The 26,093-nt window shown below is 37.0% G+C and overlaps 1 pseudogene; it reads right to left on the minus strand.

Moving 5' to 3' along the window:
• The window catches only part of LOC132539831 (mitochondrial import inner membrane translocase subunit TIM16-like), a 28,281-nt pseudogene that overhangs the window by 767 nt on the left and 1,421 nt on the right, over nucleotides 1-26,093 (minus strand).

Genomic DNA, 26,093 nt, shown 5'->3' on the forward strand with positions numbered 1-26,093 from the left:
TGAAGAATGCTTTCTTCCCCTCCCTCTCTTTCTTTCTCTGGTAAGCAATAATGTATATATTATTTTTTGAAGTCATCCTATAGGTCTCTGTTGTTGTTTTCAGTATCTCTTAACCTCTTTTTGAGATCTCTCACTTCTTTCTTAGTTGTCTCTAATTTGTCCTTGGTCTTGCTAATTCTGTTTTCTGCCTCATTCATTCTGTTCTCTCTCCCCACTGTTGTTTTCTGTATTTCACCTATTTTGTTACCCTGTTCTGATATTGTAATAGCTTGTTCAGCTAGTTGTGCTCTTAGCTCAGCTATGTCATCTTTCAGCTCTCTAATTACCTCAGGATAGTTAATGTTTTCTTCCAGGGTCTCATTTGTTATTTCTGCATTTCTGATGACAATTCTTTCAAACTCTTTCCTTATTCCTATGAGTAATTCCTCAATTAGAGTTTGCATGTTGAGCTCATTCTTCTGTACTTCTATTGTTGGTGGTTTTTTAGCTGGACTTTTGTATTGGTTCATTTCTCCAGTGTTTCTTCTCGATTTAACCATTCTACATAGTATGTTATGAGGTCCCTCTCTCAGTTCTTTTCAAATTACTGATCACTCTTGCCTTGATTGACTTGTGTCTCAGTAAGGTTCTTAAAGAGTTCACAGTTGTGGAAATTCATAGTTGTTTCAGTGTTATCTCAATTCCTGAGTTGAAGCACAGTGGCTGCTAAAGCCTCTTTTGTTCTTCTTTTTCCCTTTAGGATATTGGAGCCTGAGGGATTTTATCTATAAGTAGGTTTTTATTTTTTTAGCTTAATCACTCATTCCTGACCAAGAGATAAAACAGGGAAGGGGAGAGATAGCACAGTGGTTAATACAAGGAGACTCCCACACCCCAAGGATCCAACATTCTGGGCTCAATTCAGCTTCTCTGCCAGCAGCCAAAGTCAAAGCTGGACAGCACTGTTGGGCCCTATGAACTTCTAAACAAGTCCCATTTATAGTCTGTAGGTCCTGAGGCAATTATTCACTATGTAGATAATTTGGAAAGGCTCCCACTATACAGCCCCAACACTAGACCACCAGGGTGTAGATCTTCTCCTGAGTTTCCTAGTCAATTCTCTACTCTTGATGTCAGCACTAGGCCTTTCCCCTGATGCTCCAGCCTCTAAGGGTAGTAGCAAATGGAGACTCACAATTACATTTGATGAGCCTTAGGTGAATCCTCTCATCCCTTCAGTAGTCTTTTTGTTGATAATAGTGTCTGGAGGTAGCTCCTCAACTGAAAAACCGCTAGGAGTAGATATAGGCTATAGCCCCAGGATCTCTTTTTAGGCTCCTCTCTGTCCACAAACCATGTGTGTTTTCACTCACAGGTGACTTGGTGGGTTTCAAAGTAGTCCTAGTCTTGCCTTGTTGCAGTCTCAGGTGGTCTTTGATATTCTTTGTTCTTTAGAGAAGTTTTTTAATGGAGTAGAGCTAGAGGTCTGGGAAGAGTTGTGGTCTCTGGATGCTCTGATTGTGGGTTCCCAAATTAGTTCTAGTCCTGTCTTGTTTCCATACCAGGTGGTCTCCTTTGATATTCTTAGTTGACCAGGGAGAGGAGAAGAGAGAAACGCAACTGTTGCTCTTTCACTCCAGTTTTTAATGCATATATATATATATAATCAGGGTCTATATCTGGCACCACTAAAAGTTGTTCCACTTGCCCCAATCTTAGTTTTTACATTCATTATCTATGTCACCACTGTTAAAGATTTAGTCACTTTTAATCTCCATTTCCTCATATGCAAAATGAAAATATGTAATCTATCTTATAGTCCCCTAAAAATGACTCCATGATATAGTAGGTAATAAAGAAGTAGCATAGTGCCTAATATATAAATGCTAACTTTTCCATGAAGAGTAGTCTTAAAATAAACTGTACCTTGAAAACTGAAATTTATATGGGGAGTAGAAAATACTCCCAACTGATGACTTTATGCAAAGTTTATGAATAATATATGTTTCAATTGGATGCTGTTAAAAAAGAGTCTCGAGGTTCAAAAAGAGAGTTCACCTGGATAACATTCCTGTTTTGTTGTGTGTAACACATAGGTTTTAACCTGACCCCACCATACTGGAGGGAGTTTCAGTGCTGTGATATCTTTCCCATTCTCTGTCTCTCTTTTCCTACCAAATAAAAAAATGAGAAAGCAGTGAAGCCCCAGTGACATATAAAATCAATAATTAAACAATCTTGGAAATGAATGTCTTCTGCTTACTTTTATATAAGATTAGCAAGACACAACAGGAACATGAAAGAAAAAAATCCTGCTGTTATGAAGTGATTGCAGTCATCAATCAAAAGTCTATGCCAAAATATCTAAAACAGAAGGTATGAGCATCATATTGGAAACTCCTCACTGTGAGATTGCCAATGCAGTTACATACCAAAATATTTTTCACAACATAAAACACCAGGTGATTATAGGTATAATTCCTGCTTAGGTAAAAAGTAACTACTTAGGAATTTAGTACAATGATTTTCTTAAAACTGTCAGTCTCAGAGTTAAAATTTTCTATCATATGGTAATTTTTGTTTAAATACATGATTTCTAGGATGATGATGTTAAAATGCACAACTATTACACAGATGGAAGCTTCCATTATTGATTTATTAACATATATTTGTGTGCCATAATAGATAGAGAAGGAAATAGAAATCAAGCCAAATAAGCTCCAGGTAGATGGGAAAAGTTTAGCTATTCTCATGAGGTAGGCCAACTCTCACAGCAGGGACACATAATGGATAAACTGTCCAGATGGAAGGCTCTAGGAGCTATGTTATTGGGAAAAGAATAAACAAAATTAAAATTTTGAAAAGCAAGAAATATACTAACACATCATTATTCTGTTTCCAGTTTGTGATACAGAATGTGGCACAGGATAGCCCTTGATAAATAATTATTGAATTAGGATAATTAGTGGAGAAAATATCTTAAAATGAGCTATATCTCACTGTCTGCATGTTGCTAAAATATTACAGAGTATAATTAAAGTGAGTTTCTTCTTTATCTGTTCAGGTAAAGCAAGAACATCACAGAACATAGGCAAATTACATTGCTTTAGACTTTGTTGATTTTCAAGAAATATAAGGTGCAACATAAAACATCTCAATCTCTACCTAGTAAGAATGAATTAAGATTGTCATCTTAAGTGTGTGAACCATGCCTCTTTATATTTTTGCAATCCCACTATTATAGCACTGAAATATGATAGGTATTCAATACATGTTGGCTAAATTAATGGAATTCTAATATGCACAATTAGTTGTTTACAATCTTTGTGCATCTTTTGTCTAGTAATCCACAAAATTAACTGTGTAGTTACTATGCACACACATTCAATGGCATGCATCTCTCTTCTAGTGATGAGCTATACTTTGATTCATTTAATTCTACTTATGCTTTAATGTGTTGTATTTTCTTTATGAGACTGTTTGTTCATCTGCCAAATTTTTGCTTAGACACATTTAAATGTATCCTGACAAATTAATATATTTCAGTGGCCTTATGTTTCTGTTGCATAGTCGTGAGATGTTTTATTTTCAGCATCTGTGTATTTCAGCATATTATCTCTCTAGAAGATGACAATTTTTCATTTAGATGAAGATGAAAAAGAAGATTAAATGTTTTTAAAATATAAATGAGTTATTAAATTTTTCTCAAAACACATAGTCTAGTCCCTTCCTGAAATTTCTGATTTAGTTTGTATGGTAGAGGGATGAGAAATAGGGAATTAAAATACATGTGATGGTTGAAGCCTTTGAATTTACATGTACATATTCCCTGTATCTCCAACTGTTGAGGAAATTATATATACATATATTGCCTCTAGGATTATCATTGGGGCTCTGGACCTGCACTATGAATCCACTGCTCCTGGAGGTTATTTTCTCCCTTTTTGTTGCCTTTGCTGTTTATCATTGTTGTTATTGTTATTGCTGTCATTGTTGTTGGATAGGACAGAGAGAAATCGAGAGAAGAGGGGAAGACAGAGAGGGGGAGAGAAAGACAACTGCTGACCTGCTTCGCCGCTTGTGAAGCGACCCCCCTGCAGGTGGGGAGCCAGGGCTTGAACTGGGATCCTTATGCCGGTCCTTATGGTTCGCATCATGTGTGCTACCACCCGGCCCCCAAGAAAATAAATCTTAATAGGGTTCTGAAAAATAGTTCACCTGGACAATGTACCTGTTTAGTCGTGTTTGTAACTTAGGCTTGAGTTCATCCCCAGGGCACTGCTGAAATCTTTGTGGCTGTGCTCTCTCTCTGTATCTCTATTTCTCTTTCTTACTGAAAAAGTCAGCCTGGAATGGTGAAGTCACAGAAGTGGCAAATAAGATAAAATACAATAGGGGCTGGGTGGTGGCACATGTAGTTAAATGCACGTAGTTAAGCACACATATCACCAAGTGCAAGGACCCAGGTTCAAGCCCTTGCTCCTATCCTGCAGGGAGGATGCTTCACGAGTAGTGAAGCAGGTCTGCTGGTGTTTTTTTCTTTTTTTTTTTTTTTTTTTTTTTTTTCCCTGGATTAATTATTTTATTTATTTTTTTTTTTTAATTTTTAATTTAAGAAAGGATTAGTGAACAAAAGCATAAGGTAGGAGGGGTACAACTCCACACAATTCCCACCACCCAATCCCCATAACCCACCCTCTCCCATGATAGCCTTCCCATTCTCTAGCCCTCTGGGAGCATGGACCCAGGGTCGTTGAGGGTTGCAGTAGGTAGAGGGTCTGGCTTCTGTAATTGCTTCCCCGCTGAACATGGGCGTTGACTGGTCGGTCCATACTCCCAGTCTGCCTCTCTCTTTCCCTAGTAAGGTGTGTCTCTGGGGAAGCTGAGCTCCAGGACACATTGGTGGGGTCTTCAATCCAGGGAAGCCTAGCCAGCATCCTGGTGGCATCTGGAACCTGGTGATTGAAAAGAGAGTTAACATACAAAGCCAAACAATTTGTTGAGCAAACATGGATCCCAAGATTGGAATAGTGGAGAGGAAGTGTTGGGGAGGTACTCACTGCAAACTCCAGTGTAATCCTGCTTTCAGGTATATATTCTGCAGTAGTTTATGGACACGTGTGCGCATACGCTCTCTCTCACAGAAACTGGTGTACGTCTAGGCTATGGGACTTTGTTAGAAAGTGAACCACCCGAGATGAAATTAGAGTGTACTATAAAAGGAAAGGTCTCACCCGAGCAATGAAGCTGAAGGGTTGTCATTCCACACGTGAAGTCTCTGGATACACTCTGAGGTGAAGCATGTTGAGATGGCAATCGTTGCTTTGGTTAGGTTGTGATCGGCGGATGCAATATTATTTGGTATGGATTGGGAGAAGCATACGGGAAAGTGAGCCCTATCCATGGGTGCCAGGACTGGGGGAAGTAGGGGCTCTATAGTGAGGATGTGAGGTTCCTGCTGTCTTAGGGTTCAAAAAGACAATCAATAGTTAATATTATCATCACATTATTTGTTAATTGGGTTAACTTTGAAAAGTCCCTTTGTTATGGTTTGCTGTACAGTACCCAGTATCTTGTACATAGCTGTGCTATTGGAAGCCTCCAATCTACTTGGTCTAGGCTTTTGAGAGAGTCCGCATATCAAATACGTAGCCTATCTATTAAAAAGATTCAGTTTGTCTCCTGAGAACCTTTGAGACATACAATTGATTTCCCCCTCTCATATTAATTAACTACTGATTTATATGTCTACATTTTGCTAGGAGTGTACATAAACACCATTCCCATCACCAAAGGACCGTGACCCATCCCTCCCGCCCATTCCCACCCCCCACTGGCCCAGAAAGCTACATGTCTACCCCTCACCACTGGGTTTTTACTTTGGTGCCCTACTTACAATTTGATCAGGTCCTGCTTTTAGTTTCCCTTTCAGATCTTCTTAGTCAGCTTCTGTTGATGAGTGGGATCATCCTATACTCATCATTATCTTTCTGACTTAGTTCGCTTAACATAATTCCTTCTAGCTCTGTCCAAGATGGGTCAGAGAAGGTGGGTTCATTGTTCTTGATAGCTGCATAGTATTCCATTGTGTATATATACCACAGCTTTCTCAGCCACTCATCTGTTGTTGGGCACCTGGGTTGCTTCCAGGTTTTAGCTATTATGAATTGTGCTGCTATGAACATAGGAGTACACACCTCTTTTTGGTTGGGTGTTATGGAGTCCTTGGGGTATAACCCCAGGAGAGGAATTATTGGGTCATATGGAAGGTCCATGTCTAGCCTTCTGAGGGTTTTCCAGACTGCTCTCCACAGAGGCTGTACCAATTTACATTCCCACCAGCAATGTAAAAGGGTTCCTCTGTCCCCACATCCTCTCCAGCATTTGTTGCTGCTGTCCTTTTTGATGTATGCCATTCTTACAGGAGTGAGGTGGTATCTTAGTGTTGTCTTAATTTGCATTTCTCTGACAATCAGTGACCTAGAGCAGTTTTTCATATGTTTGTTAGCCTTTTGGATCTCCTCTGTGGTGAGTGTTTTGTTCATTTCCTCTGCCCATTTTTGGATGGGGTCATTTGCTTTTTTGCGGCTAAGTTTGCTGAGCTCTTTATATATTTTGGTGATTAGTTTCTTGTCTGATGTCTGGCATGTGAAGATCTTCTCCCATTCTGTGAGGGGTCTCTCTGTTTGTTTAATTGTTTCTTTGGATGTGCAGAAGCTTTTCAATTTGATGTAGTCCCATTGGTTTGTTTCTACTTTGGTCTTCCTTGCAATTGGGTTTGATTCATCAAAGATATCCTTGAGGTGTAGATGGGAAAGTGTTTTACCAATGTTTTCCTCTAAGTATTTGATTGTTTCTGGTCTGACATCTAGGTCTTTGATCCATTTGGAGTTGATTTTTGTTTCTGGTGAGATAAAGTGGTTCAATTTCATTCTTCTGCATGTTTCAACCCAGTTTTCCCAGCACCATTTATTGAAGAGAGCCTCCTTCTTCCATTTAATCCTTTGGGCCCCCTTATCAAAGATTAGATGCCCATAGGTGTTGGGATTTACTTCTGGGCTTTCAATTCTGTTCCACTGGTCTGTGTGCCTATTTTTGTTCCAGTACCATGCTGTTTTGATGATGATGGCTTTATAATATAGTTTAAGGTCTGGGAGTGTGATGCCTCCATTTCTGTTTCTTTTCCTCAAGATGGTTTTGGCAATTCTAGGTGTTTTCAGGTTCCAGATAAATGATTGTAGTGTTTGTTCTATTCTCTTAAAGAAGCTTGGTGGAACTTTGATGGGTATTGCATTAAATTTGTATATGGCTCTGGGGAGAATGTTCATTTTGATGATATTTATTCTTCCAATCCATGAGCATGGGATATCTTTCCATTTCTTGGTATCAGTTTCTATCTCCTTGAGTAGCGACTCATAGTTTTCAGCATACAAGTCTTTCACTTCTTTGGTCAACTTTATTCCTAGGTATTTGATTGATTTTGCTGAAACAGTGAATGGGAGTGATTTCTGGATGTCTTCTTCTTCAGATTTAGTGTTTGCATAAAGAAATGCCACTGATTTTTGTACATTGATTTTGTAGCCTGATACCTTGCTATATTGCCTAACAACTTCCAGTAATTTTCTACTGGATTCTTTAGGTCTTTCTATGTATACTATCATATCATCTGCAAATAGTGAGAGCTTGACTTCTTCCCTTCCAATCTGTATCCCTTTGATTTCTTTCTCTTGCCTGATTGCTATGGCAAGAACTTCCAATACTATGTTGAAGAGTAACGGTGACAGTGGGCAGCCCTGTCTAGTCCCTGATCTGAGGGGGAATGCTTTCAGCTTCTCTCCATTGAGTATGATGTTGGCTGTAGGTTTGCTATATATAGACTCCACTATCTTGAGGAATTTCCCATCTATTCCCATTTTTTGTAGAGTTTTGAGCATGAATGGGTGTTGGATTTTGTCAAAGGCTTTCTCTGCATCTATTGAGATAATCATGTGGTTTTTGGCTTTGCTTTTATTGATGTGATGAATGACATTGATTGATTTACGGATGTTGAACCAGCCTTGCATTCCTGGCATGAATCCCACTTGGTCATGATGAACAATCTTTTTGATGTGTTGCTGTATCCGGTTGGCCAAGATCTTGTTTAATATTTTGGCATCTATGTTCATCAGAGATATTGGTCTGTAGTTTTCCTTTTTTGTTCTGTCCCTATCAGCTTTTGGTATCAGGGTGATGTTGGCTTCATAAAAGGTGGAAGGGAGTATTCCTGTTTCTTCAATCTTATGGAATAGCTTAAGAAGTATGGGTATTAACTGTTTCCTGAAAGTTTTGTAGAATTCGTTTGTGAAGCCATCTGGTCCAGGACTTTTGTTGTTGGGGAGATTCTTAATAACGGTTTCAATTTCTTTGTCTGTGATTGGTGCATTTAGATTTTGTAGTTCTTCTTGGTTCAGTTTTGGAAGTGCATAGGTTTCTAGGAATTGTTCCATTTCTTCCAGATTCTCTAGCTTGGTGGCATATAGTTCTTTATAGAAGTTTCGCAGAATTCTCTGGATTTCTGTGGTGTCAGTTGTGATATCTCCTGTATCGTTGACAATTCTATTAATTTGAGTCTTCTCTCTTTTTTGTTTGGTGAGTCTGGCTAGGGGTTTGTCAATTTTGTTTAATCTTTCAAAGAACCAACATTTGGCTTCATTGATCTTTTGTATGGTTCTTTTATTTTCGATGTTGTTTATTTCTGCTCTAACTTTAGTGATTTCTGTCCTTCTGGTTGCTTTAGGGTTCCTTTGTTCCTCTTCCTCTAAGTCCTTGAGGTGTGTAGTAAGTTCGTTCATTTGGGCTTCTTCTTGGTGTTTAATATGTGATTGTATAGCTATAAGTTTCCCTCTCAGTACTGCTTTAGCTGTGTCCCAAATATTTTGATAGGTTGTGTCTTCATTTTCATTAGTTTCCAGGAACATTTGAATTTCCTGTTTGAGTGAGTGTCTGACCCAGTGGTTCTTAAGGAGCATGTTGTTTAGTTTCCAAATTCTATGTCTTTTAATAATTTTCTGTTTGTTGTTAAAAGTTAGTTTTACTCCACTGTGGTCTGAGAAGATACTTGGGATGATTTCAATGCTCTTGAATTTATTGATGCTGTCTTTGTGACCTAACATGTGGTCTATCCTTGAGTATGTGTTGTGTGGATTTGAAAAGAAGGTGTATTCCAGTTTTTTGGGGTGGAGGAGTCTGAAAATGTCCAAGAGGTCTAGTCTGTCAATCTCTTCATTCAATTCTCTTATATCTTTATTGGTTCTCTTCTTTGTTGATCTGTCTAAGTGTGAGAGTGGGGTATTGAAGTCTCCCACTATTATTGTATTACTATTGATGTATTTTTGAAATTCTTTCAATAGGTGTTTAATGTATTTAGATGGTCCCTCGTTGGGTGCATAGATATTAATAATTGTTAAGTCTTCTTGGCTGATTGATCCTCTTATCATTATGTAATGTCCTTGCCTATCTTTTATTACTTTATTTAATTTAAAATCTATCGTGTCTGAGATGAGAATGGCTGTTCCTGCCCTTTTTTGTGGACCGTTAGCCTGTATGATAGTTTTCCATCCTTTCACTTTAAGTCTGTGTTTATCTTGTTGTGACAGATGGGATTCTTGCAAGCAGCATATGGTTGGGTTATGTTTTCTGATCCATCCCCCCACCCTGTGCCTTTTGATGGGTGAGTTTAAGCCATTGACATTTATTGATATTATGGATTTAATGTATTGTAGTGCCATTGTTCTAAAAAACAATTTGTTTGCTCTGATATATTACAAGTATTATAGTGATGTTCTTGTTTATAAGAGGTCTTTTAATACCTCTTTCAGGGCCGGCTTGGTGATAGTTGCCTCCTTTAACTGTTGTTTGTCTAAGAAGGTTTTGATCCCTCCATCTAGCTTGAATGAAAGTCTAGCAGGATATATAATCCTTGGTTGAAACCCTTTTTCATTCAGGGCTCGATAGATATCTTGCCACTCCCTTCTGGCTTTTAGAGTTTGAGTTGAAAAATCTGCAGAAAGTCTTATGGGTTTTCCCCTGTATGTGACTTTTTGTTTCTCTCTTGCAGCCTTTAGGATCCTTTCTTTATCCTTACTTCTTCTCATTGTGACTATGATGTGTCTTGGTGTTTTCAGGTCTGGGTTGATTCTGTTTGGTACTCTCTGGGCCTCTTGCACCTTGATATCCTTTCTGTTATTCAGGTCTGGGAAATTTTCTTGTATTATTTCCTCTAGGATGTTTGCTTCCCCTTCCTCTCTTTCTTCCTCTGGCAGGCCAATTATACGAATGTTACTTCTTTTGAGATCATCCCATATGTCTCTGTTGTTGTTTTCAGTGTCTCTCAATCTCTTTTTAAGCTCTTTCACCTCTTTCTTAGTTTTCTCTAACTCATCCTCTGTCTGACTAATTCTGTTTTCTGCTTCTGTTAGTCTGCTTTCCCTTGCCTCAGCTTCTTTCTTCATTACAGCTATTTCAGCTTTCAGTTCTCTAATTGTCTCAAGATAATCAGTATTTTCCTTGGGGGTCTCAACTGTTGTTTCCCTAATACTGCCATTTCTTTCCTCCAATGTTGTTTTCATTTCTGTGATTAATAAGTTTATTATTGCTTGCATACTTTTCTTATCTATGGTTACTTCTGACTGATTTGTGGTTTCTTCTGGGCTCTTGTCTTCATTCATTGGGGTAGCAGTTTTATTTGTTTTTAATCTACCCATTTTTTTTAATTTATGTGTTTCTCTCTCTTTTTTTTTTTTAATGTTCTGTTGTTCCTCAGTTGTTGTGTTTTGAGCACAAGTAACACTGTACTAAATACCTTTATGACAATTGCACTCACCAACCTCCGGAATAACCGTAGCAACTGAAGTAAGTATTGAAGGAGTTTAATCGTTACCAGTTAGCCAAACAATTTCTCCAGTCCGTGAAAAAATAGTAACCAAATCCCAGTGAAGAAAGAGAAAAGGAAGAGAGGATAGCAAGAATAGACAGTTATGCAAATTTACTATCCAGTGTATATTCTAAGGGTAACAAGAGTGTAAAGGGAACTAGAGCAGAGATACACACATAGAGAGTCCACTCTGGGTCAGATTTCTTCCCCAAAGTAATTCACAAATTCAGAAAGTCAAAGAAGAAAGAAGTGTATGACAAGATTAAAAAAAAAAAAAAAAGAGAGAGAGAGATTGAGAGAGATAAGAGAGAGAAAAGGGAGAAGATAGGAAGAAGAGTTGTAATTAAAGAGCAGTGCGAGGAACTTCCCAAATGTGTATCAGTGAATTAACAAAAAAAAAAAAAAAAAAAAAAAAAAAACCCTGTTTGGTGGTATGGGGTATCCTGCTAGTAGCTGGTCCCAGGCACTGCTTATGGGGGGAGGGGGGGCGGCGGGAAGGATGTATGCTTGAAAATTAAAAGGAAGAAAAAAGAATTTTTTCCCCCTACTCTAATTCTTAACCCAAATTAAGTTATAGAAACATCCTTGGTATGACCGTTATGGCCCCTTATTGGATGGCCTGCTAAAGGCAGAAAATCCTATTGTTTACACGAGATGTGTCCGGAGCTCAAAGGCTGGCCGCTTCTGCTTCTCCGGGCGCCATTTTCCGGGAAACCCCGCCCTCCAGACTTTTTTAAAGGATTTCTCAAAAATGAAAACTAGCTCCAAGTCCTTTGATCCAATGAGAGCTATACTCAAGAAGTCTTTGGATCCACCCTCAGGGTCGCGGTGGACCCTGGCAACTCCCAAGAGGCAGCCCCCGAGCTAAAGTGCTCTCTCCGGGTCCTCTGCCCGCCGCGCTCTGCAACCGGCGGAGGAGCCGCCTTCCCGGGCGGGCGGAGGACAATGCCCGGCGCACTCGCCTTGCCTGGCGCCGCCTGGGAATTCTGGCGCCCCGCTAGTCCGTGTCACCTTTGCTCTAATTGTTAACCCAAATTAAACTGTAATAACTTCTTTGGTGCCCCCCCCCCTTATTGACTGGCCTGCTAAAGGCAGAAAATCCTACCTTTGCCGACGATGCTATCAGAGCACTCGCTGTTAGCGACTTCTCAGGCCGTCGCCATATTACCTCCCCCTGCTGGTGTTTTTTTCTCTCCCTTCCCCTCTCAATGTCTCTCTGTCCTATTAAATAAAAATATAATGGAAAGGGGAAGAAAGTGGAAAAAATGGCACCAAGCCCCAGCGATAAACCTAGTGACAATACACAAGCAAACAAACAAACAAACAAATTAATAGAATAAATGATAAATCCTGTGAGGATGGGGTTAACCAGAATCTGGGACAAGTACCTTCACATGCTTCAAAAATTATGTCCTCAGTACCAGCAGTATAGCTTGATTTAACCCATTTCCTTTCATTTTCTCACCAGTGAGAAATTAAAAATCTCTTTATCACTGAACTTTATCTGTGATCTGAAAATCCATTACAAGATAATCACTAACCCGATATTAATTGGTGGTGAACCTCCTCAAAAAGGCTGTTTTTACTTTCACTATATTGTCTCCTAATTCATTTGAAACTAATTTCGTAAATTTAAGAAAAGGAGCAAGACAAAGAATTTTGAACACTGTAAACCAGTGTGATAATGTAAATCTGTCCTCTTTTTGGATTATTTCACTTAACAGGAACTCTTCAAACTCCATTCAAGATGAGGAGAGGGAGATGACTTTATCGTTCTTAATAGATGAGTAGTATGCCTCTGTGTAACTTTACCATAACTTTCTTAATCACTCATTTGTCCTTGAATACCTGCATTGCTTCCAAGTTTGGACTATTAAAAATTGTACTACTATGAATATAGATATACACAGATCTCTTTGGATGTATGTATTTGCTTCCTTTCTATGTATCTGCAGAAGAATTGCAGAACCATTCTGTAGGCCAATTTTTTAGTATTCTGAGTATTCTCTAGACTGCTCTCCACAGGGGTTGGACCAATTTGCATTCCTACCAGCAAATGTAGAATAATAGTTCCTTTATGCTGAAACTTCTCCAGCTTTTTTTGCTAGTCTTTTCTAAAGTATGACAGTCTCAGGAGTGAAATGATATATCATTGATGTCTTTATCTGGATTTCTCTATCAGTGACTTTGAACAACTTTTGTGTCTGTTGAATCTGTTCTTCAGTGAAGATTCTGTCTATATCCTCTTAACATTTTTTGGATGGGGTCAACTATTTTTCTGTTACTGAGTTTGAAAGATTTTTATATTTTGATTATTAATCCTTCATCTGATATATATTCCATATAAGGGTGTTTTGGTAGTGATTCCTTTTGCCTTGCAGAAACTTTTTAGCTATGTAGTCATAGTGGTTTATTTTGTCTATGTTTTCCTTGAGATTGAACTTGAGTAACCAAAGATGTCTTTATATGGTTGTCATAAATGACTATTTTTAAATTAATTACAATGAATTAAATTTCTTGGCATTGTCAAAAAACCTGAGCTTTTTTAAAATTTCTGGGTGATTGTGGTAATTCTTCTCTGGGTTAGTCAAGGAGGGAAGATTTGCATATAATGAGCTGTTTTTGCTGTTCTTTTAAATTATAAATACCCTATTAACTGCATTTTAGATTCTAGACATACACTGTGGTGAGAGAACGCTTAAAGACGAATAATTCCAATAATTCTGATAGGTTCAGAGATAACACTGTTCACTCCCCTGTCAAGTTGGGGACTACTGCTCAAATGTTATTTTCCCTGTATACAAATTTTTAGAATCTTTTGTATGCAGGATGTGCTAAGACAGTGATATTTCTTTATTATCTCAATGTTAATAATGACTCTGGGCCGTGATTTGTGGAGTGATTTTCTAGCTCATATTCTTATAAATGGAAAAATTAAAGCCAAGTTTATGATTCTTGGGAAGTGGCATGTGATCAAATAATTTCTTCATAAACAGTATAAATGAGTTGTATACATCTTGCAGAAGTACTACAATCTTACTTACAATGAGATGTGGCAATAAATCAATGAGTGATTTTACTGTCAATTTTCAAAGAGTTTTCGCTCTGTTCTTTATGGCTGTACTTTTGCAGCTATGGATATCCAGGGCTATGAAGCCACTCAACCCTATACTTAATAGATTTCAATACACATATATCATATACATATGCCACTAACAATTCCTAAATAAGGAACTGAATCCCAAATATCTCCTGTGCCCTAATTCCTGTCTCAATTCTCCTAATAGCAGAGTTTGACACTGTTTATTATTTCTATTTCTATGCTGTGGTGAGAGGATGTACAAATGTGCCCAAACACAAATAACTGTATATATAAGAAAATATTGGTTACAAGTTTCATTTTCTTCCCCCTCTTCTATTTTATTGTGTATAATATAAGTCTTTCTAGTTCACTAAAAATCACACAGATCACCTTCCACATTCATGCTCTCCAAATATTTAATAGCAGAAATTGAAATATTTTCACACCGTATTAAATGCAGTAGAGGGTGCATTTAAAAATACTAGTTTTCTTTCTAGAAGTCTGGAAGGTCATTGATAGGACTGATACCTTTTTAGTAGACTCAGTGTTGGTATGCATGAGACCCCTTCTGTTTCATTTGGTTTAAATCCCCCCTGCTTAACACTATTCTATTTACATAACCACTTCATTCTATTTACATAACCACTGTTAACAAGTTCCACCCTCCCTCCAGGGCATTTGTGGTTCAGTGATAGGATTCTCGCCTAATCTTCCCCCTCTTTGTCACACTCTGATTTTCACCAGTCACTTTTCTCTTCATCCTCTCTATGTCACATCCTGTTTCCACCTTACTTGGCAAATATATATAAAGACAGCATTGTGAGTTTTACAGTACTGTACTTGAGTTTAGCTTAGCTCGTCTTAGATTGTGCTGCATCCTGCATGAATAAAGAGATACTGCCTACAGCTCAACCATGAGTCCCTGGTTGTCTGTTACCCGCCCGTGAAGCCAGCCCGGCGAAAACAACATAGCCCGGAGAAAACAACAACTCAGTACCTCATTCATCTCAGTCTCATTAAATCTTTGGTAAATGAATCAGATAATTCTGAGTGAATTGACGATTTGATGCCATTCGTTTTCCATTTTATTAACTTTGTGGGCTAAGGTAAGGAAATTATTTATATAGACATTGCAGCATTTGCAGTTATCTAGATAATTCTTTATCACTGATACTCTATTTTGCTCTGCAAATGCTATTTATTTTACGAGTATTACCTGGGAATTGACTCTATTCACCCTCAAGTAGATGTTCCTACATTAGAAAAGACAGTCTGCGAAGCATGTCATTTTCTGTCCCTACTTCCAAGTGTAATCTATAATAAAACCAAGGCTACACTTGAATTATTTCAGAGGAAAACTATTCAGAAAGAGAGTTCCATATTTTCAGGCAACTTAGTAGGCCAGATACCTTTGTGTTCTTTGCATGACTGAATTAAAGAGATAGAATGCATATAAAAGCTTAAAGAATCGTGTTTGCAGTTTCACTGAGCAGCCATAGGTAAAACTGGATATTGTTTGGAGTTTCAAGTGTAACTACTGAAGTGACTGTTGTGACTGAATTTTAAATCCATTACTGAAGGTAAACAAATCTCTGGTATGACATTTGTGAATTACAGTTTGGTTTTCTCATTTGTCCCAATGAAGACTCTCCATATATATAACGCAATAAAATGACAACTGATGTAGTAAGTAAGACTAAACTGATTTTTAGTAATATTATTTTTAAATATTTTATTTATTTTTACTTGATTACATAGAGACAAAGAGCAATTGTGAGAGAAACAGGAAGTAGAAGAGAGAATGAGAGACACCTGCAGCACTTCTTATAAAGTTTGTAAAGTTTGTAAAGTTCTTATAAAGTTTGTAAACCCTTACAGGTTGGGGTCTAGGGCTTCAACCTGGGTCCTTGCAAATGGTAACATGGGCACTGAAACAGGTACATGCACCACTACCCAGTCCTGAATACATGTTTTTGAAGAAGAAAAATAACTTCTTTTAAAATAAAACACCTACCTATGATAGAATAATTAACAAATTATTCTTACTGGTATTTCCATGAGAGTCAAAGCTTTTAAATATTATACTGATAAACTAATTCTGTTAAAGTGATTAATATGAAATTTAAATAATTAATCACTAGGATAATTTGAAGATGAAAAATTTTAAGTAACACATTTCTTAAATATAGCTAAAGCACAAATCATCATAAAGATTTTTTATGTACATGTAATGTTTGCAGTTGTATCATCAGGGACACATTTTTGCCTGAATGTACTTGTCCACCACTAGATGTATAATCAACAATTACTATTCAGTATCACACATTTCACAGTAACTGTCAGAATATTCAATTAGTCAGGGATGATAAAATGGGAATAAAAGAGTTAGAAATAATGGATTGGTAGTAGAAGCTATCAATATATGATACATTCATTTCCTAAAATATTTTATAGCCTATTATATAGATAGAATCATGACTGGTAAAAGCAGATGAGAGTTGATTAAATGCTAAAACACTTGACTCTCACTTGAAAATGAGAGTCAAGCATTTAAAAAATATTCTTTTAAAAATATTGGCCCTCAGGGAGTCGGGCTGTAGCGCAGCGGGTTAAGCGCAGGTGGCGCAAAGCACAAGGACCAGGATAAGGATCCCGGTTCGAACCCCAGCTCCCCACCTGCAGGGGAGTCACTTCACAGGCGGTGAAGCAGGTCTGCAGGTGTCTATCTTTCTCTCCACCTCTCTGTCTTCCCCTCCTCTCTCCATTTCTCTCTGTTCTATCCAACAACGACGACAACAACAATAATAACTACAACAATAAAAGACAACAAGGGCAACAAAAGGGAATAAATAAATAAAATAAATATTTAAAAAAATATATTGGCCCTCATAATACCATAAATTACTGTGGAATTGACTGTATGGAATTTGCTCTAGATCTGGAGCCCTTGTCTGAAGGCACTTATTACTTAGTGTTGTACAAATGCTTCAACTATAATATGATTTCAGAACATAAATGCCACAAACAGTAACTGTCCAGAGAAGCCATAAAATGTTTGCAGCAGCTGAGCTCTAAGGTTAGAGTTTTAACACCCTATTGATTGGCAGACTTTAACTTTTGATATCACTTTCTATCTTTCAACACATAACACCAGCCAAAATACTAAATACGTATATATATTTGTTCCTGCAAGTAAGCATATGACTAATAAAAAGAGATGACTATAAGTATCAATGTGCTGTCATTTTTTTCTGTTTTGCAATCACACACACATAGATATGTAACTATAACTTAAACTGTGCTGCTACTAAAATTAGGCCACCACAATTCTCATTTTGAAAAATGCTCAAGCTGCCCAGGCATAACAATTTAAATCATTAATTAGTAAGAAATGATGATCTGTTATGCTCCATTTCACCTTTGACTGTTGAAATCACACCCTAGAGGTAACTATATTATAGTGATGAATGAACTAGTTGGGAGATTTCTGTGAATGAGAGTGTCAGGGATGGAAAACAATATTTTTTCATATGTGTGGCCAAAGAAGAGTGGTTTACCATAATAATTCTCATTTGAGAACTCATATTACATTGACTAGAGTATGAAAACTACTCATTTATGAATTCGTGAAGGTGGTGACATCTGACGTATATCTGAAATGGGAGACTGAATTTAATACCCATAATTAAGTATCAACATTCATGATTCATCTCATAGTTGGCAATATTATACTGACATTACAGAAAAGTGGCGCATATCTTGCTGTTATGTAGCAGATTTTTAAATAAGCATATTTCAAAGCTCCCTTTGAAGTGATGAATTAGGAACTGGCTTTGAATTCAGCTTGGTCAGCAGCTTTTTTTTTTTTTTTTAAGTCTCATGAGAGAGTAGTATGCAGTTGTATGATAGCTACTTGGAATTCTGTGTAGTATTACATGGCTATGTTAAAGATAATTGTAGGACTTTCCACTTAAATTAAAAAATGAGGGTTTTGTTTCACATTTACGATGTAAGAGTGGATCCTTAGTGCAATTGTGGAGATTGTAGAATTCAGGATGAAGTAGATGTGTTTTTTGACCCTATCTAAGGGGATTTATTATTGGAAACACCAAAAGGATCATATTGGACCATGGCTTCATTTATCATAGAGTCCCATGACATGTTTCAGGTGGATAACATTACAATACAGTTCCAGAGCCGGAGGATAAAGAAAAGCAATTAGATATAAAGTAAAAAAATATTTTAAGGACATAATTGTTTAATTATACACAAAATGTCTTGTTAGAAAAATTAAGTTAAAATATTTTGAGTATTATTCTCGATATTTTTTATACCTAGTAATATTGAAGTGTATCAGACTGTAGTAGATTCAAAATTCTATTTTGAGAGAACCAAAAAAGTATTGTTATAAAGTGTCCCAATTATTTTTTGTGTTGCAATCTCAAAAGGTTAGCTCTACATTCTAAAATCCTATAACAATCACACTCTATTCATAATGCAACTATTGTTCACAAATCTGAGTTCTCCTTGAATTTTTATTATGTTTAATTTTATTTTCAGATGTAGGTACCTCCACTGGGTTGCAATGTGCTACTTTAAAAATTATTTATTTATTTATTTATTCCTTTTTGTTGTCCTTGTTGTTTTATTGTTGAAGTTATTATTGTTGTCGTTGTTGTTGGATAGGGCAGAGAGAAATGGAGAGAGGAGGGGAAAGACAGAAGAGGGAGAGAAAGACAGACACCTGCAGACCTGCTCCACTGCTTGTGAAGCGACTCCCCTGCAGGTGGGGAGCCAGGGCTCCTACCGGGATCCTCACGCCAGTCCTGCTACATTTTTTTTTTATTACTTGGCATTTTCTTCATTCATTATGGCATAGTCCTGAAATTCTCTGAGTGTTTGAAAATCAATAACAACCAGTTTTTTAAAAATATTAATATTTATTTCCTTTTTTGCCTTTGTCGTTTTATTGTTGTTGTTATTGATGTCGTCATTGTTGGACAGGACAGAGAGAAATGGAGAGGAGAAGGGGGAGAGAGGGGGAGAGAAAGACAGACACCTGCAGATCTGCTTCACCGCCTGTGAAGAGACTACCCTGAAGGTGGGGAGCCAGGGGCTGGAACCAGGATCCTTACACTGGTCCTTGCACTTTGTACCACCTGCACTTAATCTGCAGCGCTGCAGCCAGGCTCCCCAAGAACCAATTTTATTTTCAAGATAAATGCATAAATACAATTTCAACTTAATAGCACATAGTAGGAACTATACTTATAAAACAATTTTCACCTATTCATAGTTTCCTTAGAATCTCTTTTGAATTCCTTTATTTCTTATTTCAACTGAAGAAATGGGAAATAAGCTAGGAAAGGTAACAAAAAAAGGGGGGGGGGGCATCGTACCAAACAACCCAGCTATTTAAATAAAGCGTTGTTCACAAAAGCATGGTTTATTGTCACTTTGATTCAACAACATGAAATGAAGATTTTATTTTTTTTCTATGCAGCTGGTCCTTGATTATGTTTGATTTTACTGATTCCTGACTGACCTTTTCATTCAGAAAGATATAGAGACAGAAATGGAGAGGTACTATATCAAAGTTTTAGCCAGTATTGTGGTTCTCCTATGTAGTGCCAAACTCAAACTTGGTTTGTACATATTTCTAGACATGTACCTGAGGTGTCTCTTTGCCTCCTAAAATTTTTTCTTGTAAAATAAAATTTGCAGCTGGAAGCTGGTGAGCTCAGTAGTGTTGTGTAGGATTTGCTTAAGTGAGGCCCCTAATTCATTTCTTGCTGCCACATGTGATGGAATGGTACCTTGGCATCTCCTGTGAAGTTGATATTTTTGAAAATTGTTTGAACTTAAGTGAAATGTATTGTGTACATATTTTATTCTTTCATAATATTTCTTGAATCATTCTGCATCCTCCTTGCTGATAACACTCTGGGGTATATTCTTTAGCAGCTTATGCCTAAATTCCAAATTTAATTTTTTAACTAGCTCCTACTTCTCTTTTCTTATCTTCTTAAACTCATTCTACATATTCTTACTCTATCAGTATTCTCATAATACCACCTTTTCCTTCCTAGTACTTTTATTTAATAGTGTTGAGGTCTCACACAGGCAAAATTCCATCTGTGGAGTTTCTTTGGTGCTTTGATTCTCCCATATAGTACCAGGATTCAGACCAGGTTAAAGCCTCCCGTAATGTCAGACGGACACTCTACCAAGTGGCCTATCCTCCAGAGCCTTTTTAAAAATCACTAATAGTGATTTAATAATGATTAATAAGGTATAAGATAACAAGGGTAAGATTCCATACCCCAGCGCCAGAGTTCTGTGTCCTATCTCCCTCACTGGAGGCTTCCCTATTTGTTATCCATCTGGGAGAATGAACCAAAATTAGATGCAGAAGGTGGAAGGTCTGGTTTCTGTAATTCTTTCCCTGTTGGGCATGGACATTGGCAGGTAGATCCATGTCCCCAGCCTGTTTCTGTCTTTCCCTAAGGAGTAGATCTGGAGAGGTGAGCCTTTGCGACACACTGGTGAGGTGGTTTGCCCAGGGGAGTCAAGTTGGAATCATATTAGCATCTGCATCTTGGTGTCTGAAAGGTGGTAAGATATAAAGCAGAACAGAGGGTTGGGTGGTGTCTCACCTGATTAAGCACTCACACTACAGTGCACAAGGACCTGGGTTCAAGCCCCTAGTGCCCACCTGCAGAGGGAAAGCTTCATGAGTGGTGAAGCAGGGCTGCAGGTGTCTCTTTGTCTTTCTCATTCATTCCCCTTCTCTATTGATTTCTGACTGTCTCTATACAAAAAGTAAATAAAGATAATACAAAAATTAAAAAGAAAGACTAGAACCAATGATATTAGAGGTCTTCATATAGGAAGAAGCTAGAAAGTCTATTTTAGGTATATTACAAGGACCCATGACTTTAGTAATTTTTGCCTGAGCCTGATATTTAACGTGCAGGTGAACTAAAAATATTGTCTGGGATGATGGTGTCAGAGTTGAGAATAGGACTAGAAAACTTAATTAGGGCAGAGAGTAGTTCCCAAACATGAGGAAACTATATAAATGCCACCAATTGTTTACCACATCAATCTGACCTAGGGTTTATATATATATATATATATATATATATATATATATATATGTACATATATTCATATTTAGCACAGAAGCCTGTATAATTCAGTACCCTCTTTATGCTACTTTTATGTATATGTATATTTGGTAGTTCCCATCAGAATTCTCAAGAATTTGCACTCAAATTATAGATAGGAGGAGACTGAAATATTTGAAGAACAAAGAACTTAGCAACCATCCCCAAATCTTGTCTGTAACTTTAAAATTCAAGCAAACTTGTCACTTCTTATCACACATTGTTAATAATCGTTTTAAGGCAATTAAAATTTTTTCCAATAATCTAACATTTCCTTTCAGATCTTGATGTGAATTTCATGTCCAGGAAGACATGCCAGCCTATGCCTCCAAGCATCCCTGGCACTTTTGCATTATCTTGGAGATATGAATAATACCCTGATGTAAGAAGTTAGAAGAGGTTCACTTTCTTTGTGCTGTAGTTTTTGATATTTGATAGTCAGTCTTTAACTTCTACAGTCTACCTCCAATTAATTTCCTTCAGAAACTCTATTTTCTTTTCTTTTACCTCCAGGGTTATCACTGGGACTTGATACCTGCACTATGAATCCACTGCTCCTGGAGGCCAATTTTTCCCTTTTGTTGCCCTGGTTGTTTATCATTGTTGTTGTTGTTATTATTGCTGTCGTTGTTGTTGGATAGGACAGAGAGAAACAGAGAGAGGAGGGAAGACAGAGAGGGGTAGAGAAAGACAGACACCTGCAGACCTGCTTTACCGCCTGTGAAGCCACGCATGTGAAGCGATGCCCACTGCAGGTGGGGAGCCAGGGTCTCGAATAGGGGTCCTTACACTTGTCCTTGCAGTTAGCACCATATGCGCTTAACCAGCAGTTCTACCACCCATCCCCCAGAAATTCTGTTTTCTAAACAGTTGTGCTTATTCTTACACAGATTCATCTCTCCTTCCATGCTTTCTGGGCTTTGTTCAAAACCTTGTTTCTAGATTTATCAGTAACTTCTTCCTTGTTCTCATTTCTGCCTATAAAATGCCAGCTAGTTTTTAATATCAAATTCATTCTTATCTGTTTATTAAATATTTTTTAAACTGGAAGCAATTCTCATAACTTATTTCAAACAAACTTTGAGTTGAATAATATTTTGAATATTTACTGCCTATTTTGAGCAGAATTTTGTTCCTGCCCTCAGCTTTTTCTTTCCAACATTTTCTTTTACTTTTCTCTTTATTGAATATAAGCTAATTCTTTTTAAATTTTTGTATAAAAAAGGAAACACTGACAAAAAGACATAGAATAAGAAGGGTACAACTCCACACAATTCCTACCACCAGAACTCCTTATACCATCCCTTTCCCTGATAGCTTTCCTATTCTTTATCCCTCTGGGAGTATGGATTCAAGGTCATTATGGCGTGCAGAAGGTGGTAGGTCTGACTTCTGTAATTGCTTCCCCACTGAACATGGGCATTGGCAGGTCGATCCATTAACAGTGACAAAGACTCCTTCCTTGACCAAACTTTAATTGAGCTCCTCAAATCCCATTTGTCAACTAGACCTCATTCTTGGACCCCATCTTTGAACTGTCTACTCCAGTTGTCACAGAATCTTCAAGTTTATTGAAAAATCTCCTCTCCTTAATCACTGAGATTCACAAAATTCAGCAAGAACTTTCAAGACAATTTGGTAAGTATTCTCTTATCTCCTCAGTCATTTTCTATCTAGTGATCCTTCCTTATTATTATTATTATTAATACGTGTGTGTGATATTCTGTTCCCTTACTCTTTCAATGGTAGCTACCATAGTTCTCAAAAAGTCCACAAAACCCTGGAGACATGTTTTTTGGGGTGCTATGCGGGTTGTTTAATTAAGCACATGAAACAAGTGTTCATGAGGCTAAAATGTTTTGATTGATATATTCACTCATGTACTGTTTTCCATTCATTTTGCTATATTTTTTATTTGTAATTTTAATTTCTCAAATACAATACATATAGTTACACTATGAAGTTGCATAGAATATAGTTCTTAATAAAATATTTCAACTTTTATTTCTTTAATTCAAGGACTACAATTCGATTTTGGTACTATTATTTTAAATAAGCTACATAGAATGAATCAAATTAGAATTAAGAGAAAGTAAGTTTATATACAATTTCAACATTATGAAGTGATACAGGAATAAGTGATACACACACATCCGCCATTTCCCATATTTCTCATGATCACAACGTGAATGTTACATTATACATTTTATTTGTTGAATATTATGTGTGCACAACATTCTTTTAATTGATAACATTATTCTGTTACATTTAGGCAATAAAGTTTATGTGAATAATCTTTTATTTTATGACATCTTGATTGTTTCAAAAAAATCACTATGCATAATAAACCAAATAAAACTATTTTTTTAGGTTTTCATTTTTAAATATTCCTCATATATCTGTTATTTTCTGAAGATGTATACATCAAAATGATTTTAGCAATATTTCCATACAATTTCAGAAATGTCTGTAGATATATAATGCCAAAAAATTGAATCAGCAGATGGGGAGACAGCGTAATGTTTATGCAAAGAGACTGTCATGCCTGAGGCTTCAAAGTCCTAGGTTCAATCTCCTGCATCAACATAAGCCAGAGCTGAGCAGTGCTCTGGTAAAAAAAAAAAAAAAAAAATTGAATCAATTAACTTTTAATTTTTTTCAAATTGTATAAACCTGTGTTTTACTGATTTTAGTTTACAATACACTGTGAAAATTAAAGTTGTTTTCTGTTCTTCTATATTAAACCTGTTCCTTGTTCAATTTTTATTTTGCAATAACAAAATTAAATTAGCTTCACTTTTCTTTGGTGGTTAATTTTTTCTGATTAATTTACTGGAACTATTAATGTATTAAAGTTAACATTCATCATTCATATTTATATTTAATAATAATTGACCCTTTAATGTCTTCTTTTACGCATGCTAAGAAATTTTGTTCAGTTTATTTGCTTGCATTTTAATTTTAATAAGTTATATTTAGGAGGGCAGCCCATTTGTTATATATTGCTATTCTATTTCTTTTACTGCTGGCTGTTGTGATATAGCATAGTACAGCATAGCCATTGGGACTTATTTGGCTGGGACTGACTGGGGATGACTAGTTCTTACAACTTGGTCTTACATATGTTGAATCTGAGACACACATAACCTCTCCCACCCACCCCCACATATTTTTATTGTTTTTTTGTTATCACAAGGGATTTCTTCTTAAATTACATAGAAATACAGAGGTCTGAGAGGTGTTGCAATGGATACAGTATTGAACTTTCAAGGATTAGGTCCTAAATTTAACCCCCAGTATTAGACATAACAAAGTGATAGACTGGTCTTCTCTCTCTTGTTCCCTTGCCCTATTAATACATAAATATGTACTTCAAAAATTGTCTTCCTTTTATGTTCCTTGACTTCTTTTCATGAATCTCCACTTAACAGAGAGGTATTACCTAGATCAACTTACTTTTAATGTTTTTACCCTTAATTCTTTCTTTAATAAATGTATCACATGAAAAGAATGAAACAGAAAGACATCACAGCTTTGAAACTACACAAAGTGCAAACACAAACTTGTTCTCAGGTGAGTTTTCTCACAATTCCTAGTGATTTCTATAGAGCAGAATAAAGACATCTAGAGTTTGCAGTGAGTACCTCCCTAACACTTCCTCTCCACTATTCCAAGCTTTAGGTCCATGATTGATCAACAATTTGTTTGGCTTTGTATGTTAACTCTCTTTTCAATCACCGGGTTCCAGATGCCATCAGGATGCTAGCCAGGCTTCCCTGGACTGAAGACCCCACCAATATGTCCTGGAGCTCAGCTTCCCCAGAGACACACCCTACTAGGGAAAGAGAGAGGCAGACTGGGAGCATGGACCGACCAGTCAACGCCCATGTTCAGCGGGGAAGCAATTACAGAAGCCAGACCTTCTACCTTCTGCAACCCTCAATGACCCTGGGTCCATGCTCCCAGAGGGATAGAGAATGGGAAAGCTATCGGGGGAGGGGGTGGGATATGGAGATTGGGTGGTGGGAATTGTGTGTAGTTGTACCCCTCCTACTCTATGGTTTTGTTAATTAATCCTTTCTTAAATAAAAAAAATAAAGACATCTATAACCCTTATTAGTGAGTATTCAGCAAGTTTTCATTAAGGTAACCATTATTCCCTTACTAATTTTTACTAGTAACTTGGAATCAGTGATCTCAGTTTAGTTTTTCTATATTAATTTGAATTTCATATTACACATAAATATATTGATATTTATAATTATATGTATATACATATTTAACTTAATTGAATTTAAACTATGTCGTAGCAATTTGACAGGACTTTAAATTTCTCGAGTAAGGAGTCAAGGTTAACAACTGGCAAATTAATATAACACTCAAATTTTAAGAAAGCCCTGTAGAATTCAATTCTAGTTTTTTGTTTCAATGGATCTTTTTTTTTAATTTTTAATTTATTTTCCCTTTTGTTGCCCTTGTTGTTTTTCAGTGTTGTTATACTTATTGTTATTGGTGTTGTTGTTGGACAGGACAGAGAGAAATGGAGAGAGGAGGGGAAGACAGAGGGGGAGAGAAAGACACCTGCAGACCTGCTTAACCCCTTGTGAAGCTACTCTTCTCCAGGTGAGGAACCGGGGGCTCCAACCGGGATCTCCAACCGGGATCCCTATGCCAGTCCTTGGGCTTCACACCACGTGTGTTTAACCCACTGTGCTACCGCCGGACTCCCTTTACAATAGATCAATTTTTCATTAAATTCTTTAAATCATTTCAATAATCTTTTGGTACATAACCAACTGCTTTTCTTAAAATTTGCAATTAGGTGGTGCTATATGAACAAGGTAAGATATGTTAAGTTCTAGGAAAAACATTTAAATATTTCTAAAGCACTTAGATAAAAAAAAACAACAACTTGTTAATAATTGTCTAGTGACATTCTCACCTTATCTTT

The sequence above is a fragment of the Erinaceus europaeus genome, chromosome 8 (genome assembly GCF_950295315.1).
Source record: "Erinaceus europaeus chromosome 8, mEriEur2.1, whole genome shotgun sequence".
Lineage (NCBI taxonomy): Eukaryota > Metazoa > Chordata > Mammalia > Eulipotyphla > Erinaceidae > Erinaceus > Erinaceus europaeus.